The sequence below is a fragment of the Leuresthes tenuis genome, unplaced genomic scaffold, assembly GCF_036924035.1.
Source record: "Leuresthes tenuis unplaced genomic scaffold, fLeuTen1.0.hap1 SCAF_1, whole genome shotgun sequence".
Taxonomy (NCBI): Eukaryota; Metazoa; Chordata; class Actinopteri; order Atheriniformes; family Atherinopsidae; genus Leuresthes; species Leuresthes tenuis.
In genome coordinates, this window is record NW_027325355.1 from 43,128,985 (window position 1) to 43,144,965 (window position 15,981).

At 46.5% G+C, this 15,981-nt stretch overlaps 5 non-coding genes and 35 pseudogenes across 5 annotated transcripts; all 40 read right to left on the reverse strand.

Annotated features, from left to right (window-relative positions):
- Nucleotides 1-131: 131 nt before the first annotated feature.
- LOC140290561 (5S ribosomal RNA) lies at nt 132-250 on the reverse strand (annotated as a pseudogene).
- Nucleotides 251-519: 269 nt separating this feature from the next.
- LOC140295910 (5S ribosomal RNA) lies at nt 520-638 on the reverse strand (annotated as a pseudogene).
- A 269-nt stretch (nt 639-907) lies between these two features.
- Nucleotides 908-1,026, reverse strand: LOC140296048 (5S ribosomal RNA; annotated as a pseudogene).
- A 269-nt stretch (nt 1,027-1,295) lies between these two features.
- Nucleotides 1,296-1,414, reverse strand: LOC140277382 (5S ribosomal RNA; annotated as a pseudogene).
- Nucleotides 1,415-1,686: 272 nt separating this feature from the next.
- Nucleotides 1,687-1,805, reverse strand: LOC140307068 (5S ribosomal RNA; annotated as a pseudogene).
- Nucleotides 1,806-2,074: 269 nt separating this feature from the next.
- Nucleotides 2,075-2,193, reverse strand: LOC140291521 (5S ribosomal RNA; annotated as a pseudogene).
- A 269-nt stretch (nt 2,194-2,462) lies between these two features.
- LOC140298706 (5S ribosomal RNA) lies at nt 2,463-2,581 on the reverse strand. Its single transcript, XR_011914328.1, has one exon. It is a non-coding gene; the product is annotated as a 5S ribosomal RNA (ribosomal RNA).
- A 266-nt stretch (nt 2,582-2,847) lies between these two features.
- LOC140292427 (5S ribosomal RNA) lies at nt 2,848-2,966 on the reverse strand (annotated as a pseudogene).
- Nucleotides 2,967-3,235: 269 nt separating this feature from the next.
- On the reverse strand, nt 3,236-3,354 carry LOC140294225 (5S ribosomal RNA). Its single transcript, XR_011912761.1, has one exon. It is a non-coding gene; the product is annotated as a 5S ribosomal RNA (ribosomal RNA).
- Nucleotides 3,355-3,620: 266 nt separating this feature from the next.
- On the reverse strand, nt 3,621-3,739 carry LOC140312560 (5S ribosomal RNA; annotated as a pseudogene).
- Nucleotides 3,740-4,008: 269 nt separating this feature from the next.
- On the reverse strand, nt 4,009-4,117 carry LOC140296735 (5S ribosomal RNA; annotated as a pseudogene).
- A 269-nt stretch (nt 4,118-4,386) lies between these two features.
- On the reverse strand, nt 4,387-4,510 carry LOC140289233 (5S ribosomal RNA; annotated as a pseudogene).
- Nucleotides 4,511-4,779: 269 nt separating this feature from the next.
- On the reverse strand, nt 4,780-4,898 carry LOC140291522 (5S ribosomal RNA; annotated as a pseudogene).
- A 269-nt stretch (nt 4,899-5,167) lies between these two features.
- Nucleotides 5,168-5,286, reverse strand: LOC140298707 (5S ribosomal RNA). The gene has a single exon (XR_011914329.1). It is a non-coding gene; the product is annotated as a 5S ribosomal RNA (ribosomal RNA).
- Nucleotides 5,287-5,552: 266 nt separating this feature from the next.
- LOC140292428 (5S ribosomal RNA) lies at nt 5,553-5,671 on the reverse strand (annotated as a pseudogene).
- Nucleotides 5,672-5,940: 269 nt separating this feature from the next.
- On the reverse strand, nt 5,941-6,059 carry LOC140294238 (5S ribosomal RNA). The gene has a single exon (XR_011912763.1). It is a non-coding gene; the product is annotated as a 5S ribosomal RNA (ribosomal RNA).
- A 266-nt stretch (nt 6,060-6,325) lies between these two features.
- LOC140287984 (5S ribosomal RNA) lies at nt 6,326-6,444 on the reverse strand (annotated as a pseudogene).
- A 269-nt stretch (nt 6,445-6,713) lies between these two features.
- LOC140296736 (5S ribosomal RNA) lies at nt 6,714-6,822 on the reverse strand (annotated as a pseudogene).
- Nucleotides 6,823-7,091: 269 nt separating this feature from the next.
- Nucleotides 7,092-7,215, reverse strand: LOC140289234 (5S ribosomal RNA; annotated as a pseudogene).
- A 269-nt stretch (nt 7,216-7,484) lies between these two features.
- On the reverse strand, nt 7,485-7,602 carry LOC140289575 (5S ribosomal RNA; annotated as a pseudogene).
- A 269-nt stretch (nt 7,603-7,871) lies between these two features.
- On the reverse strand, nt 7,872-7,989 carry LOC140293447 (5S ribosomal RNA; annotated as a pseudogene).
- A 657-nt stretch (nt 7,990-8,646) lies between these two features.
- LOC140313797 (5S ribosomal RNA) lies at nt 8,647-8,765 on the reverse strand (annotated as a pseudogene).
- A 269-nt stretch (nt 8,766-9,034) lies between these two features.
- On the reverse strand, nt 9,035-9,153 carry LOC140290562 (5S ribosomal RNA; annotated as a pseudogene).
- Nucleotides 9,154-9,422: 269 nt separating this feature from the next.
- LOC140295911 (5S ribosomal RNA) lies at nt 9,423-9,541 on the reverse strand (annotated as a pseudogene).
- Nucleotides 9,542-9,810: 269 nt separating this feature from the next.
- LOC140296049 (5S ribosomal RNA) lies at nt 9,811-9,929 on the reverse strand (annotated as a pseudogene).
- A 269-nt stretch (nt 9,930-10,198) lies between these two features.
- On the reverse strand, nt 10,199-10,317 carry LOC140277392 (5S ribosomal RNA; annotated as a pseudogene).
- A 272-nt stretch (nt 10,318-10,589) lies between these two features.
- Nucleotides 10,590-10,708, reverse strand: LOC140286707 (5S ribosomal RNA; annotated as a pseudogene).
- Nucleotides 10,709-10,977: 269 nt separating this feature from the next.
- On the reverse strand, nt 10,978-11,096 carry LOC140294353 (5S ribosomal RNA; annotated as a pseudogene).
- A 269-nt stretch (nt 11,097-11,365) lies between these two features.
- Nucleotides 11,366-11,484, reverse strand: LOC140293123 (5S ribosomal RNA). The gene has a single exon (XR_011912642.1). It is a non-coding gene; the product is annotated as a 5S ribosomal RNA (ribosomal RNA).
- Nucleotides 11,485-11,750: 266 nt separating this feature from the next.
- On the reverse strand, nt 11,751-11,869 carry LOC140294728 (5S ribosomal RNA; annotated as a pseudogene).
- A 269-nt stretch (nt 11,870-12,138) lies between these two features.
- LOC140319175 (5S ribosomal RNA) lies at nt 12,139-12,257 on the reverse strand (annotated as a pseudogene).
- A 266-nt stretch (nt 12,258-12,523) lies between these two features.
- Nucleotides 12,524-12,642, reverse strand: LOC140310232 (5S ribosomal RNA; annotated as a pseudogene).
- Nucleotides 12,643-12,908: 266 nt separating this feature from the next.
- On the reverse strand, nt 12,909-13,027 carry LOC140312568 (5S ribosomal RNA; annotated as a pseudogene).
- Nucleotides 13,028-13,296: 269 nt separating this feature from the next.
- On the reverse strand, nt 13,297-13,415 carry LOC140308454 (5S ribosomal RNA; annotated as a pseudogene).
- Nucleotides 13,416-13,684: 269 nt separating this feature from the next.
- LOC140312243 (5S ribosomal RNA) lies at nt 13,685-13,803 on the reverse strand (annotated as a pseudogene).
- Nucleotides 13,804-14,072: 269 nt separating this feature from the next.
- Nucleotides 14,073-14,191, reverse strand: LOC140296754 (5S ribosomal RNA; annotated as a pseudogene).
- Nucleotides 14,192-14,460: 269 nt separating this feature from the next.
- On the reverse strand, nt 14,461-14,579 carry LOC140319557 (5S ribosomal RNA; annotated as a pseudogene).
- A 269-nt stretch (nt 14,580-14,848) lies between these two features.
- On the reverse strand, nt 14,849-14,967 carry LOC140318782 (5S ribosomal RNA; annotated as a pseudogene).
- Nucleotides 14,968-15,236: 269 nt separating this feature from the next.
- On the reverse strand, nt 15,237-15,355 carry LOC140269455 (5S ribosomal RNA; annotated as a pseudogene).
- Nucleotides 15,356-15,624: 269 nt separating this feature from the next.
- Nucleotides 15,625-15,743, reverse strand: LOC140291913 (5S ribosomal RNA; annotated as a pseudogene).
- Between the last annotated feature and the right edge of the window lie 238 nt (nt 15,744-15,981).

Below are 15,981 nucleotides of genomic sequence, written 5' to 3' on the forward strand. Positions count from 1 at the left end.
ACTGAGACTCTCAGATCACTTCGTGTCTTCCAACAAAGCAGCAGCAGCTGAAGATGACCAACTTCTTCACGTGTCACAGGGTGATCAGACGTTGCAACAAAAGACATGCAGGTGGTAGAGAGAAGAGAAAAAGCTTACAGCACCTGGTATTCCCAAGCTGTCTCCCATCCAAGTACTAACCAGGTACAACCCTGCTTGGCGTCCGAGATCAGACGAGGTCGGGCTTATTCAGGGTGGTGTGGCCGTAAGCAACAATGTCTCTGACAAATGTGCATTATATAGGTACTGGAATCATACGGTTCCTCTATGCAACCAGACAATTGCCGAGAAAGGGTTATGTGTAGCGGGCAAATCATCTTCTCTGATGTGATCATTCTCTGCAACTGAAACTGAGACTCTCAGATCACTTCGTGTCTGCCAACAAAGCAGCAGCAGCTGAAGATGACCATCTTCCTCATGTGTCACAGGGTGATCAGACGTTGCAACAAAAGACATGCAGGTGGTAGAGAGAAGAGAAGAAGCTTACAGCACCTGGTATTCCCAAGCAGTCTCCCATCCAAGTACTAAGCAGGCTCAACCCTGTTTGGCTTCCGAGATCACACGAGGTTGGGCAAATTCAGGGTGGTGTGGCCGTAAGTAACAATGTCTGTGACAAATGTGCATTATATAGGTACTGGAATCATACGGTTCCTCTATGCAACCAGATAATTGCCAAGAAAGGCTAACTTGTAGTGGGCACATCTTCTTCCCTGATGTGATTATTGTCTACAGCTGAAACTGAGACTCTCAGATCACTTCGTGTCTGCCAAAAAAGCAGCAGCTGCTGAAGATGACCAACTTCCTCATGTGTCACAGGGTGATCAGACGTTGCAACAAAAGACATGCAGGTGGTAGAGAGAAGAGAAGAAGCTTACAGCACCTGGTATTCCCAAGCAGTCTCCCATCCAAGTACTAAGCAGGTTCAACCCTGTTTGGCTTCCGAGATCACACGAGGTTGGGCATATTCAGGGTGGTGTGGCCGTAAGTAACAATGTCTGTGACAAATGTGCATTATAGAGGTACTGGAATCATACGGTTCCTCTATGCAACCAGATAATTGCCAAGAAAGGCTAACTTGTAGTGGGCACATCTTCTTCCCTGATGTGATTATTCTCTACAGCTGAAACTGAGACTCTCAGATCACTTCGTGTCTTCCAACAAAGCAGCAGCAGCTGAAGATGACCAACTTCCTCATGTGTCACAGGGTGATCAGACGTTGCAACAAAAGACATGCAGGTTGTAGAGAGAAGAGAAAACGCTTACAGCACCTGGTATTCCCAAGCAGTCTCCCATTGAAGTACTAACCAGGCCCAACCCTCCTTGGCTTCCGAGATCAGACGAGGTCGGGCATATTCAGGGTGGTGTGGCCGTAAGGAACAATTTCTGTGACAAATGTGCATTATATAAGTACTGTAATCATACACTTCCTCTATGTAACCAGATAATTTCCGAGAAAGGCTCACTTGTTATGGGCACATCTTCTTCCCTGATGTGATCATTCTCTGCAGCTTAAACTGAGACTCTCAGATCACTTCGTGTCTGCCAACAAAGCAGCAGCAGCTGCTGAAGATGACCAACTTCCTCATGTGTCATAGGGTGATCAGACGTTGCAACAAAAGACATACAGGTGGTAGAGAGAAGAGAAAAAGCTTAAAGCACCTGGTATTCCCAAGAGGTCTTCCATCCAAGTACTAACCAGGCCCAACCCTCCTTGGCTTCCGAGATCAGACGAGGTCGGGCATGTTCAGGGTGGTGTGGCCGTAAGCAACAATGTCTCTGACAAATGTGCATTATATAGGTACTGGAATCATACGGTTCCTCTATGCAACCAGTTAATTTCCGAGAAAGGCTGATGTGTACTGGGCACATCTTCTTCCCTGACGTGATTATTCTCTGCAGCTGAAACTGAGACTCTCAGATCACTTTGTGTCTGCCAACAAAGCAGCAGCAGCTGAAGATGACCAACTTCCTCATGTGTCACAGGGTGATCAGACGTTGCAACAAAAGACATGCAGGTGGTAGAGAGAAGAGAAAAAGCTTACAGCATCTGGTATTCCCAAGCGGTCTCTCATCCAAGTACTAACCAGGCCCAACCCTCCTTGGCTTCTGAGAGCAGACGAGGTCAGACATATTCAGGGTGGTTTGGCCGTAAGCAACAATCTCTGTGACAAATGTGCATTATATAGGCAATGGAATCATATGGTTCCTCTATGTAACCAGATAATTGCCGAGAAAGGCTGATATGTAGTGGGCACATCTTGTTCCCTGACGTGATAATTTTCTCCAGCTGAAAATGAGACTCTAAGATCACTTCGTGTCTGCCAACAAAGCAGCAGCAGCTGAAGATGACCAACTTCCTCATGTGTCACAGGGTGATCAGACGTTGCAACAAAAGACATGCAGGTGGTTGAGAGAAGAGAAAAAGCTTACAGCACCTGGTATTCCCAAGCGGTCTCCCATCCAAGTACTAACCAGGCCCAACCTTGCTTGGCTTCCAAGATCAGACGAGGTCGGGCATATTCAGGGTGGTGTGGCCATAAGCAACAATGTCTGTGACAAATATAAACTGTATAGGTACTGGAATCATACGGTTCCTCTATGCAACCAGATAATTGCCAAGAAAGGCTGATAAGTAGTGGAAACATCTTCCCTGACGTGATTATTCTCTCCAGCTGAAACTGAGACTCTCATATCACTTCGTGTCTGCCAACAAAGCAGCAGCAGCTGAAGATGACCAACTTCCTCATGTGTCACAGGGCGATCAGACATTGCAACAAAAGACATGCAGGTGGTAGAGAGAAGAGAAAAAATTTACAGCACCTGGTATTCCCAAGCAGTCTCCCATTCAAGTACTAACAAGGCCCAACCCTGCTTGGGTTCTGAGATCAGACGAGGTCGGGCATATTCAGGGTGGTGTGGCCGTAAGTAACAATGTCCGTGAAAAATGTGCATTATATAGGTACTGGAATCATACGGTTCCTCTATGCAACCAGATAATTGCCAAGAAAGGCTAACTTGTAGTGGGCACATCTTCTTCCCTGATGTGATTATTCTCTGCAGCTGAAACTGAGACTCTCAGATCACTTCGTGTCTGCCAACAAAGCAGCAGCAGCTGAAGATGACCAACTTCCTCATGTGTCACAGGGTGATCAGACGTTGCAACAAAAGACATGCAGGTGGTTGAGAGAAGAGAAAAAGCTTACAGCACCTGGTATTCCCAAGCAGTCTCCCATCCAAGTACTAACCAGGCCCAACCCTGCTTGGCTTCCAAGATCAGATGAGGTCGGGCATATTCAGGGTGGTGTGGCCGTAAGCAACAATGTCTGTGACAAATATAAACTGTATAGGTACTGGAATCATACGGTTCCTCTATGCAACCAGATAATTGCCAAGAAAGGCTGATAAGTAGTGGAAACATCTTCCCTGACGTGATTATTCTCTCCAGCTGAAACTGAGACTCTCATATCACTTCGTGTCTGCCAACAAAGCAGCAGCAGCTGAAGATGACCAACTTCCTCATGTGTCACAGGGCGATCAGACATTGCAACAAAAGACATGCAGGTGGTAGAGAGAAGAGAAAAAATTTACAGCACCTGGTATTCCAAAGTGGTCTCCCATCCAAGTACTAACCAGGCCCAACCCTGCTTGGGTTCTGAGATCAGACGAGGTCGGGCATATTCAGGGTGGTGTGGCCGTAAGTAACAATGTCTGTGACAAATGTGCATTATATAGGTACTGGAATCATACGGTTCCTCTATGTAACCAGATAATTGATGAGAAAGGTTGACTTGTTATGGGCACATCTTCTTCCCTGATGTGATTATTCTCTGCAGCTTAAACTGAGACTCTCAGATCACTTCGTGTCTGCCAACAAAGCAGCAGCAGCTGAAGATGACCAACTTCCTCATGTGTCACAGGGGGATCAGACGTTGCAACAAAAGACATGCAGGTGGTAGAGAGAAGACAAAAAGCTTACAGCTCCTGGTATTCCCAAGCGGTCTCCCATTTAAGTACTAACCAGGCCCAACCCTCCTTGGCTTCCGAGATCAGACATGTTCAGGGTGGTGTGGCCGTAAGCAACATGGTCTTTGACAAATGTGCATTATATAGGTACTGGAATCATACGGTTCCTCTATGTAACCAGATAATTGCCGAGAAAGGCTGACTTGTAGTGGGCACATCTTCTTCCCTGATGTGATTATTCTCTGCAGCTGAAACTGAGACTCTCAGATCACTTCGTGTCTGCCAACAAAGCAGCAGCAGCTGAAGATGACCAACTTCCTCATGTGTCACAGGGTGATCAGAAGTTGCAACAAAAGACATGCAGGTGGTAGAGAGAAGAGAAAAAGCTTACAGCACCTGGTATTCCCAAGCAGTCTCCCACCCAAATACTAACCAGGCACAACCCCGCTTGGCTTCCGAGATCGGACGAGGTCGGGCATATTATATTCAGGGTGGTGTGGCCGTAAGCGACAATCTCTGTGACAAATGTGCATTATATAGGTACTGGAATCATACGGTTCCTCTATGCAACCAGTTAATTTCCGAGAAAGGCTGATGTGTACTGGGCACATCTTCTTCCCTGACGTGATTATTCTCTGCAGCTGAAACTGAGACTCTCAGATCACTTTGTGTCTGCCAACAAAGCAGCAGCAGCTGAAGATGACCAACTTCCTCATGTGTCACAGGGTGATCAGACGTTGCAACAAAAGACATGCAGGTGGTAGAGAGAAGAGAAAAAGCTTACAGCATCTGGTATTCCCAAGCGGTCTCTCATCCAAGTACTAACCAGGCCCAACCCTCCTTGGCTTCTGAGAGCAGACGAGGTCAGACATATTCAGGGTGGTTTGGCCGTAAGCAACAATCTCTGTGACAAATGTGCATTATATAGGCAATGGAATCATATGGTTCCTCTATGTAACAAGATAATTGCCGAGAAAGGCTGATATGTAGTGGGCACATCTTGTTCCCTGACGTGATAATTTTCTCCAGCTGAAAATGAGACTCTAAGATCACTTCGTGTCTGCCAACAAAGCAGCAGCAGCTGAAGATGACCAACTTCCTCATGTGTCACAGGGTGATCAGACGTTGCAACAAAAGACATGCAGGTGGTTGAGAGAAGAGAAAAAGCTTACAGCACCTGGTATTCCCAAGCGGTCTCCCATCCAAGTACTAACCAGGCCCAACCTTGCTTGGCTTCCAAGATCAGACGAGGTCGGGCATATTCAGGGTGGTGTGGCCATAAGCAACAATGTCTGTGACAAATATAAACTGTATAGGTACTGGAATCATACGGTTCCTCTATGCAACCAGATAATTGCCAAGAAAGGCTGATAAGTAGTGGAAACATCTTCCCTGACGTGATTATTCTCTCCAGCTGAAACTGAGACTCTCATATCACTTCGTGTCTGCCAACAAAGCAGCAGCAGCTGAAGATGACCAACTTCCTCATGTGTCACAGGGCGATCAGACATTGCAACAAAAGACATGCAGGTGGTAGAGAGAAGAGAAAAAATTTACAGCACCTGGTATTCCCAAGCAGTCTCCCATTCAAGTACTAACAAGGCCCAACCCTGCTTGGGTTCTGAGATCAGACGAGGTCGGGCATATTCAGGGTGGTGTGGCCGTAAGTAACAATGTCCGTGAAAAATGTGCATTATATAGGTACTGGAATCATACGGTTCCTCTATGCAACCAGATAATTGCCAAGAAAGGCTAACTTGTAGTGGGCACATCTTCTTCCCTGATGTGATTATTCTCTGCAGCTGAAACTGAGACTCTCAGATCACTTCGTGTCTGCCAACAAAGCAGCAGCAGCTGAAGATGACCAACTTCCTCATGTGTCACAGGGTGATCAGACGTTGCAACAAAAGACATGCAGGTGGTTGAGAGAAGAGAAAAAGCTTACAGCACCTGGTATTCCCAAGCAGTCTCCCATCCAAGTACTAACCAGGCCCAACCCTGCTTGGCTTCCAAGATCAGATGAGGTCGGGCATATTCAGGGTGGTGTGGCCGTAAGCAACAATGTCTGTGACAAATATAAACTGTATAGGTACTGGAATCATACGGTTCCTCTATGCAACCAGATAATTGCCAAGAAAGGCTGATAAGTAGTGGAAACATCTTCCCTGACGTGATTATTCTCTCCAGCTGAAACTGAGACTCTCATATCACTTCGTGTCTGCCAACAAAGCAGCAGCAGCTGAAGATGACCAACTTCCTCATGTGTCACAGGGCGATCAGACATTGCAACAAAAGACATGCAGGTGGTAGAGAGAAGAGAAAAAATTTACAGCACCTGGTATTCCAAAGTGGTCTCCCATCCAAGTACTAACTAGGCCCAACCCTGCTTGGGTTCTGAGATCAGACGAGGTCGGGCATATTCAGGGTGGTGTGGCCGTAAGTAACAATGTCTGTGACAAATGTGCATTATATAGGTACTGGAATCATACGGTTCCTCTATGTAACCAGATAATTGATGAGAAAGGCTGACTTGTTATGGGCACATCTTCTTCCCTGATGTGATTATTCTCTGCAGCTTAAACTGAGACTCTCAGATCACTTCGTGTCTGCCAACAAAGCAGCAGCAGCTGAAGATGACCAACTTCCTCATGTGTCACAGGGGGATCAGACGTTGCAACAAAAGACATGCAGGTGGTCGAGAGAAGACAAAAAGCTTACAGCTCCTGGTATTCCCAAGCGGTCTCCCATTTAAGTACTAACCAGGCCCAACCCTCCTTGGCTTCCGAGATCAGACATGTTCAGGGTGGTGTGGCCGTAAGCAACATGGTCTGTGACAAATGTGCATTATATAGGTACTGGAATCATACGGTTCCTCTATGTAACCAGATAATTGCCGAGAAAGGCTGACTTGTAGTGGGCACATCTTCTTCCCTGATGTGATTATTCTCTGCAGCTGAAACTGAGACTCTCAGATCACTTCGTGTCTGCCAACAAAGCAGCAGCAGCTGAAGATGACCAACTTCCTCATGTGTCACAGGGTGATCAGAAGTTGCAACAAAAGACATGCAGGTGGTAGAGAGAAGAGAAAAAGCTTACAGCACCTGGTATTCCCAAGCAGTCTCCCACCCAAATACTAACCAGGCACAACCCCGCTTGGCTTCCGAGATCGGACGAGGTCGGGCATATTATATTCAGGGTGGTGTGGCCGTAAGCGACAATCTCTGTGACAAATGTGCATTATATAGGTACTGGAATCATACGGTTCCTCTATGTAACCAGATAATTGCAGAGAAAGGCTTATGTGTAGTGGGCACATCTTCTTCCCTGACGTGATTATTCTCTGCAGCTGAAACTGAGACTCTCAGATCACTTCGTGTCTGCCAACAAAGCAGCAGAAGCTGAAGATGACCAACTTCCTCATGTGTCACAGGGTGATCAGACGTTGCAACAAAAGACATTCGGGTGGTCCAGAGAAGAGATAAAGCTTACAGCACCTGGTATTCCCAAGCAGTCTCCCACCCAAGTACTAACCAGGCCAACCGTGCTTGGCTTCCGAGATCAGACGAGGTCAGGCATGTTCAGGGTGGTGTGGCCGTAAGCGACAATGTCTGTGACAAATGTGCATTATATAGGTACTGGAATCATACGGTTCCTCTATGTAACCAGATAATTGCAGAGAAAGGCTTATGTGTAGTGGGCACATCTTCTTCCCTGACGTGATTATTCTCTGCAGCTGAAACTGAGACTCTCAGATCAATTCGTGTCTGCCAACAAAGCAGCAGAAGCTGAAGATGACTAACTTCCTCATGTGTCACAGGGTGATCAGACATTGCAACAAAAGACATTCAGGTGGTCCAGAGAAGAGATAAAGCTTACAGCACCTGGTATTCCCAAGCAGTCTCCCACCCAAGTACTAACCAGGCCAACCGTGCTTGGCTTCCGAGATCAGACGAGGTCAGGCATATTGAGGGTGGTGTGGCCGTAAGCAACAATGTCTGTGACAAATGTGCATTATATAGGTACTGGAATCATACAGTTCCTCTATGTAACCAGATAATTGCCGAGAAAGGCTGATGTGTAGTGGGCACATCTTGTTCCCTGACGTTATTATTCTCTTCAGTTGAAACTGAGACTCTCAGATCACTTCGTGTCTGCCAACAAAGTAGCAGAAGCTGAAGATGACAAACTTCCTCATGTGTCACAGGGTGATCAGATGTTGCAACAAAAGACATGCAGGTGGTAGAGAGAAGAGAAAAAGCTTACAGCACCTGGTATTCCCAAGCAGTCTCCCATTGAAGTACAAACCAGTCCCAACCCTGCTTGGCTTCCAGGTTAAGACAAGGTGGGGCTTATTCAGGGTGGTGTGGCGGTAAGCAACAATATTTGTTACAAATGTGAATTATATAGGTACTGGAATCATACACTTCCTCTATGAAACCAGATAATTGCCGAGAAAGGCTGATGTGTAGTGGGCATATCATCTTCTCTGATGTGATCATTCTCTTCAGCTGAAACTGAGACTCTCAGATCACTTCGTGTCTGCCAACAAAGCAGCAGCAGCTGAAGATGACCAACTTCCTCATGTGTCACAGGGTGATCAGACGTTGCAACAAAACACATGCAGGTGGTAGAGAGAAGAGAAAAAGCTTACAGCACCTGGTATTCCCAAGCGGTCTCCCACCCAAGTACTAAACAGGCCCAACTCTGCTTGGCTTCCGAGATCAGACGAGGTCAGGCAAATTCAGGGTGGTGTGGCCGTAAGTAACAATGTCTGTGACAAATGTGCATTATATAAGTACAGGAATCATACGGTTCCTCTATGTAACCAGATAATTGATGAGAACGGCTGATGTGTAGTGGGCACATCTTCTTCCCTGACGTGATTATTCTCTTCAGCTGAAACTGAGACTCTCAGATCACTTCGTGTCTTCCAACAAAGCAGCAGCAGCTGAAGATGACCAACTTCTTCACGTGTCACAGGGTGATCAGACGTTGCAACAAAAGACATGCAGGTGGTAGAGAGAAGAGAAAAAGCTTACAGCACCTGGTATTCCCAAGCTGTCTCCCATCCAAGTACTAACCAGGTACAACCCTGCTTGGCGTCCGAGATCAGACGAGGTCGGGCTTATTCAGGGTGGTGTGGCCGTAAGCAACAATGTCTCTGACAAATGTGCATTATATAGGTACTGGAATCATACGGTTCCTCTATGCAACCAGATAATTGCCGAGAAAGGGTTATGTGTAGCGGGCAAATCATCTTCTCTGATGTGATCATTCTCTGCAACTGAAACTGAGACTCTCAGATCACTTCGTGTCTGCCAACAAAGCAGCAGCAGCTGAAGATGACCATCTTCCTCATGTGTCACAGGGTGATCAGACGTTGCAACAAAAGACATGCAGGTGGTAGAGAGAAGAGAAGAAGCTTACAGCACCTGGTATTCCCAAGCAGTCTCCCATCCAAGTACTAAGCAGGCTCAACCCTGTTTGGCTTCCGAGATCACACGAGGTTGGGCAAATTCAGGGTGGTGTGGCCGTAAGTAACAATGTCTGTGACAAATGTGCATTATATAGGTACTGGAATCATACGGTTCCTCTATGCAACCAGATAATTGCCAAGAAAGGCTAACTTGTAGTGGGCACATCTTCTTCCCTGATGTGATTATTGTCTACAGCTGAAACTGAGACTCTCAGATCACTTCGTGTCTGCCAAAAAAGCAGCAGCTGCTGAAGATGACCAACTTCCTCATGTGTCACAGGGTGATCAGACGTTGCAACAAAAGACATGCAGGTGGTAGAGAGAAGAGAAGAAGCTTACAGCACCTGGTATTCCCAAGCAGTCTCCCATCCAAGTACTAAGCAGGTTCAACCCTGTTTGGCTTCCGAGATCACACGAGGTTGGGCATATTCAGGGTGGTGTGGCCGTAAGTAACAATGTCTGTGACAAATGTGCATTATAGAGGTACTGGAATCATACGGTTCCTCTATGCAACCAGATAATTGCCAAGAAAGGCTAACTTGTAGTGGGCACATCTTCTTCCCTGATGTGATTATTCTCTACAGCTGAAACTGAGACTCTCAGATCACTTCGTGTCTTCCAACAAAGCAGCAGCAGCTGAAGATGACCAACTTCCTCATGTGTCACAGGGTGATCAGACGTTGCAACAAAAGACATGCAGGTTGTAGAGAGAAGAGAAAACGCTTACAGCACCTGGTATTCCCAAGCAGTCTCCCATTGAAGTACTAACCAGGCCCAACCCTCCTTGGCTTCCGAGATCAGACGAGGTCGGGCATATTCAGGGTGGTGTGGCCGTAAGGAACAATTTCTGTGACAAATGTGCATTATATAAGTACTGTAATCATACACTTCCTCTATGTAACCAGATAATTTCCGAGAAAGGCTCACTTGTTATGGGCACATCTTCTTCCCTGATGTGATCATTCTCTGCAGCTTAAACTGAGACTCTCAGATCACTTCGTGTCTGCCAACAAAGCAGCAGCAGCTGCTGAAGATGACCAACTTCCTCATGTGTCATAGGGTGATCAGACGTTGCAACAAAAGACATACAGGTGGTAGAGAGAAGAGAAAAAGCTTAAAGCACCTGGTATTCCCAAGAGGTCTTCCATCCAAGTACTAACCAGGCCCAAACCTCCTTGGCTTCCGAGATCAGACGAGGTCGGGCATGTTCAGGGTGGTGTGGCCGTAAGCAACAATGTCTCTGACAAATGTGCATTATATAGGTACTGGAATCATACGGTTCCTCTATGCAACCAGTTAATTTCCGAGAAAGGCTGATGTGTACTGGGCACATCTTCTTCCCTGACGTGATTATTCTCTGCAGCTGAAACTGAGACTCTCAGATCACTTTGTGTCTGCCAACAAAGCAGCAGCAGCTGAAGATGACCAACTTCCTCATGTGTCACAGGGTGATCAGACGTTGCAACAAAAGACATGCAGGTGGTAGAGAGAAGAGAAAAAGCTTACAGCATCTGGTATTCCCAAGCAGTCTCTCATCCAAGTACTAACCAGGCCCAACCCTCCTTGGCTTCTGAGAGCAGACGAGGTCAGACATATTCAGGGTGGTTTGGCCGTAAGCAACAATCTCTGTGACAAATGTGCATTATATAGGCAATGGAATCATATGGTTCCTCTATGTAACAAGATAATTGCCGAGAAAGGCTGATATGTAGTGGGCACATCTTGTTCCCTGACGTGATAATTTTCTCCAGCTGAAAATGAGACTCTAAGATCACTTCGTGTCTGCCAACAAAGCAGCAGCAGCTGAAGATGACCAACTTCCTCATGTGTCACAGGGTGATCAGACGTTGCAACAAAAGACATGCAGGTGGTTGAGAGAAGAGAAAAAGCTTACAGCACCTGGTATTCCCAAGCGGTCTCCCATCCAAGTACTAACCAGGCCCAACCCTGCTTGGCTTCCAAGATCAGACGAGGTCGGGCATATTCAGGGTGGTGTGGCCATAAGCAACAATGTCTGTGACAAATATAAACTGTATAGGTACTGGAATCATACGGTTCCTCTATGCAACCAGATAATTGCCAAGAAAGGCTGATAAGTAGTGGAAACATCTTCCCTGACGTGATTATTCTCTCCAGCTGAAACTGAGACTCTCATATCACTTCGTGTCTGCCAACAAAGCAGCAGCAGCTGAAGATGACCAACTTCCTCATGTGTCACAGGGCGATCAGACATTGCAACAAAAGACATGCAGGTGGTAGAGAGAAGAGAAAAAATTTACAGCACCTGGTATTCCCAAGCAGTCTCCCATTCAAGTACTAACAAGGCCCAACCCTGCTTGGGTTCTGAGATCAGACGAGGTCGGGCATATTCAGGGTGATGTGGCCGTAAGTAACAATGTCCGTGACAAATGTGCATTATATAGGTACTGGAATCATACGGTTCCTCTATGCAACCAGATAATTGCCAAGAAAGGCTAACTTGTAGTGGGCACATCTTCTTCCCTGATGTGATTATTCTCTGCAGCTGAAACTGAGACTCTCAGATCACTTCGTGTCTGCCAACAAAGCAGCAGCAGCTGAAGATGACCAACTTCCTCATGTGTCACAGGGTGATCAGACGTTGCAACAAAAGACATGTAGGTGGTTGAGAGAAGAGAAAAAGCTTACAGCACCTGGTATTCCCAAGCAGTCTCCCATCCAAGTACTAACACGGCCCAACCCTGCTTGGCTTTCAAGATCAGACGAGGTCGGGCATATTCAGGGTGGTGTGGCCGTAAGCAACAATGTCTGTGACAAATATAAACTGTATAGGTACTGGAATCATACGGTTCCTCTATGCAACCAGATAATTGCCAAGAAAGGCTGATAAGTAGTGGAAACATCTTCCCTGACGTGATTATTCTCTCCAGCTGAAACTGAGACTCTCATATCACTTCGTGTCTGCCAACAAAGCAGCAGCAGCTGAAGATGACCAACTTCCTCATGTGTCACAGGGCGATCAGACATTGCAACAAAAGACATGCAGGTGGTAGAGAGAAGAGAAAAAATTTACAGCACCTGGTATTCCCATGCGGTCTCCCATCCAAGTACTAACCAGGCCCAACCCTCCTTGGCTTCCAAGATCAGACGAGGTCGGGCATATTCAGGGTGGTGTGGCCGTAAGCAACAATGTCTGTGACAAATATAAACTGTATAGGTACTGGAATCATACGGTTCCTCTATGCAACCAGATAATTGCCAAGAAAGGCTGATAAGTAGTGGAAACATCTTCCCTGACGTGATTATTCTCTCCAGCTGAAACTGAGACTCTCATATCACTTCGTGTCTGCCAACAAAGCAGCAGCAGCTGAAGATGACCAACTTCCTCATGTGTCACAGGGCGATCAGACATTGCAACAAAAGACATGCAGGTGGTAGAGAGAAGAGAAAAAATTTACAGCACCTGGTATTCCAAAGTGGTCTCCCATCCAAGTACTAACCAGGCCCAACCCTGCTTGGGTTCTGAGATCAGACGAGGTCGGGCATATTCAGGGTGGTGTGGCCGTAAGTAACAATGTCTGTGACAAATGTGCATTATATAGGTACTGGAATCATACGGTTCCTCTATGCAACCAGATAATTGCCAAGAAAGGCTAACTTGTAGTGGGCACATCTTCTTCCCTGATGTGATTATTCTCTGCAGCTGAAACTGAGACTCTCAGATCACTTCATGTCTGCCAACAAAGCAGCAGCAGCTGAAGATGACCAACTTCCTCATGTGTCACAGGGTGATCAGACGTTGCAACAAAAGACAAGCAGGTGGTAGAGAGAAGAGAAAAAATTTACAGCACCTGGTATTCCCAAGTGGTCTCCCATTCAAGTACTAACCAGGCCCAACCCTGCTTGGCTTCCGAGATCAGACGAGGTCAGGCATGTTCCGGGTGGTGTGGCCGTAAGCAGCAATGTCTCTGACAAATGTGCATTATATAGGTACTGGAATCATACGGTTCCTCTATGCAACCAGATAATTGCCGAGAAAGGCTGATGTGTAGCGGGTAAATCATCTTCTCTGATGTGATCATTCTCTGCAACTGAAACTGAGACTCTCAGATCACTTCATGTCTGCCAACAAAGCAGCAGCAGCTGAAGATGACCAACTTCCTCATGTGTCACAGGGTGATCAGACGTTGCAACAAAAGACATGCAGGTGGTAGAGAGAAGAGAAAAAATTTACAGCACCTGGTATTCCCAAGTGGTCTCCCATCCAAGTACTAACCAGGCCCAACCCTGCTTGGCTTCCGAGATCAGACTAGGTCGGGCATGTTCCGGGTGGTGTGGCCGTAAGCAGCAATGTCTCTGACAAATGTGCATTATATAGGTACTGGAATCATACGGTTCCTCTATGCAACCAGATAATTGCCGAGAAAGGCTGATGTGTAGCGGGTAAATCATCTTCTCTGATGTGATCATTCTCTGCAACTGAAACTGAGACTCTCAGATCACTTCATGTCTGCCAACAAAGCAGCAGCAGCTGAAGATGACCAACTTCCTCATGTGTCACAGGGTGATCAGACGTTGCAACAAAAGACATGCAGGTGGTTGAGAGAAGAGAAAAAGCTTACAGCACCTGGTATTCCCAAGCTGTCTCCCATTCAAGTACTAACAAGGACCAACCCTGCTTGGCTTCCAAGATCAGACGAGGTCGGACATGTTCAGGGTGGTGTGTCCGTAAGCAACAATGTCTGTGACAAATGTGCATTATATAGGTACTGGAATAATACAGTTCCTCTATGTAACCAGATAATTGCCGAGAAAGGCTAACTTGTAGTGGGCACATCTTCTTCCCTGATGTGATTATTCTCTGCAGCTGAAACTGAGACTCTCAGATCACTTTGTGTCTGCCAACAAAGCAGCAGCAGCTGAAGATGACCAACTTCCTCATGTGTCACAGGGTGATCAGACGCTTCAACAAAAGACATGCAGGTGGTAGAGAGAAGAGAAAAAGCTTACAGCACCTGGTATTCCCAGACAGTCTACCATCCAAGTACTAACCAGGTCCAAACCTGCTTGGCTTCCGAGATCAGATGAGGTCGGGCATATTCAGGGTGGTGTGGCCGTAAGTAACCATAACTGTGACAAATGTGCATTATATAGGTACTGGAATCATACAGTTCCTCTATGTAACCAGATAATTGCAGAGAAAGGCTGACTTGTAGTGGGCACATCTTCTTCCCTGATGTGATAATTCTCTGCAGCTGAAACTGAGACTCTCAGATCACTTCGTGTCTGCCAACAAAGCAGCAGCAGCTGAAGATGACCAACTTCCTCATGTGTCACAGGGTGATCAGACTTTGCAACAAAAGACACGCAGGTGGTCGAGAGAAGAGAAAAAGCTTACAGCACCTGGTATTCCAAAGCAGTCTCCCATCCAAGTACTAACCAGGCCCAACCGTGCTTGGCTTCCGAGATCGGACAAGGTCGGATATGTTCAGGGTGGTGTGGCCGTAAGCAACAAAGTCTTTGACAAATGTGCATTATATAGGTACTGGAATCATACAGTTCCTCTATGTAACCAGATAATTGCCGAGAAAGGCTGATGTGTAGTGGGCATATATTCTTCCCTGATGTGATTATTCTCTGCAGCTGAAACTGAGACTCTCAGATCACTTTGTGTCTGCCAACAAAGCAGCAGCAGCTGAAGATGACCAACTTCCTCATGTGTCACAGGGTGATCAGATGTTACAACAAAAGACATGCAGGTGGTAGAGAGAAGAGAAAAAGCTTACAGCACCTGGTATTCCAAAGCAGTCTCCCATCCAAGTACTAACCAGGCCCAACCGTGCTTGGCTTCCGAGATCTGACAAGGTCGGATATGTTCAGGGTGGTGTGGCCGTAAGCAACAAAGTCTTTGACAAATGTGCATTATATAGGTACTGGAATCATACAGTTCCTCTATGTAACCAGATAATTGCCGAGAAAGGCTGACTTGTAGTGGGCATATCTTCTTCCCTGATGTGATTATTCTCTGCAGCTGAAACTGAGACTCTCAGATCACTTTGTGTCTGCCAACAAAGCAGCATTAGCTGAAGATGACCAACTTCCTCATGTGTCACAGGGTGATCAGACGTTGCAACAAAAGACATGCAGGTGGTAGAGAGAAGAGAAAAAGCTTACAGCACCTGGTATTCCCAAGCGGTCTCTCATCCAAGTACTAACCAGGCCCAACCCTCCTTGGCTTCTGTGAGCAGACGAGGTCAGACATATTCAGGGTGGTTTGGCCGTAAGCAACAATCTCTGTGACAAATGTGCATTATATAGGCAATGGAATCATACGGTTCCTCTATGCAACCAGATAATTGCCGAGAAAGGCTGATGTGTAGCGGGTAAATCATCTTCTCTGATGTGATCATTCTCTGCAACTGAAACTGAGACTCTCAGATCACTTCATGTCTGCCAACAAAGCAGCAGCAGCTGAAGATGACCAACTTCCTCATGTGTCACAGGGTGATCAGACGTTGCAACAA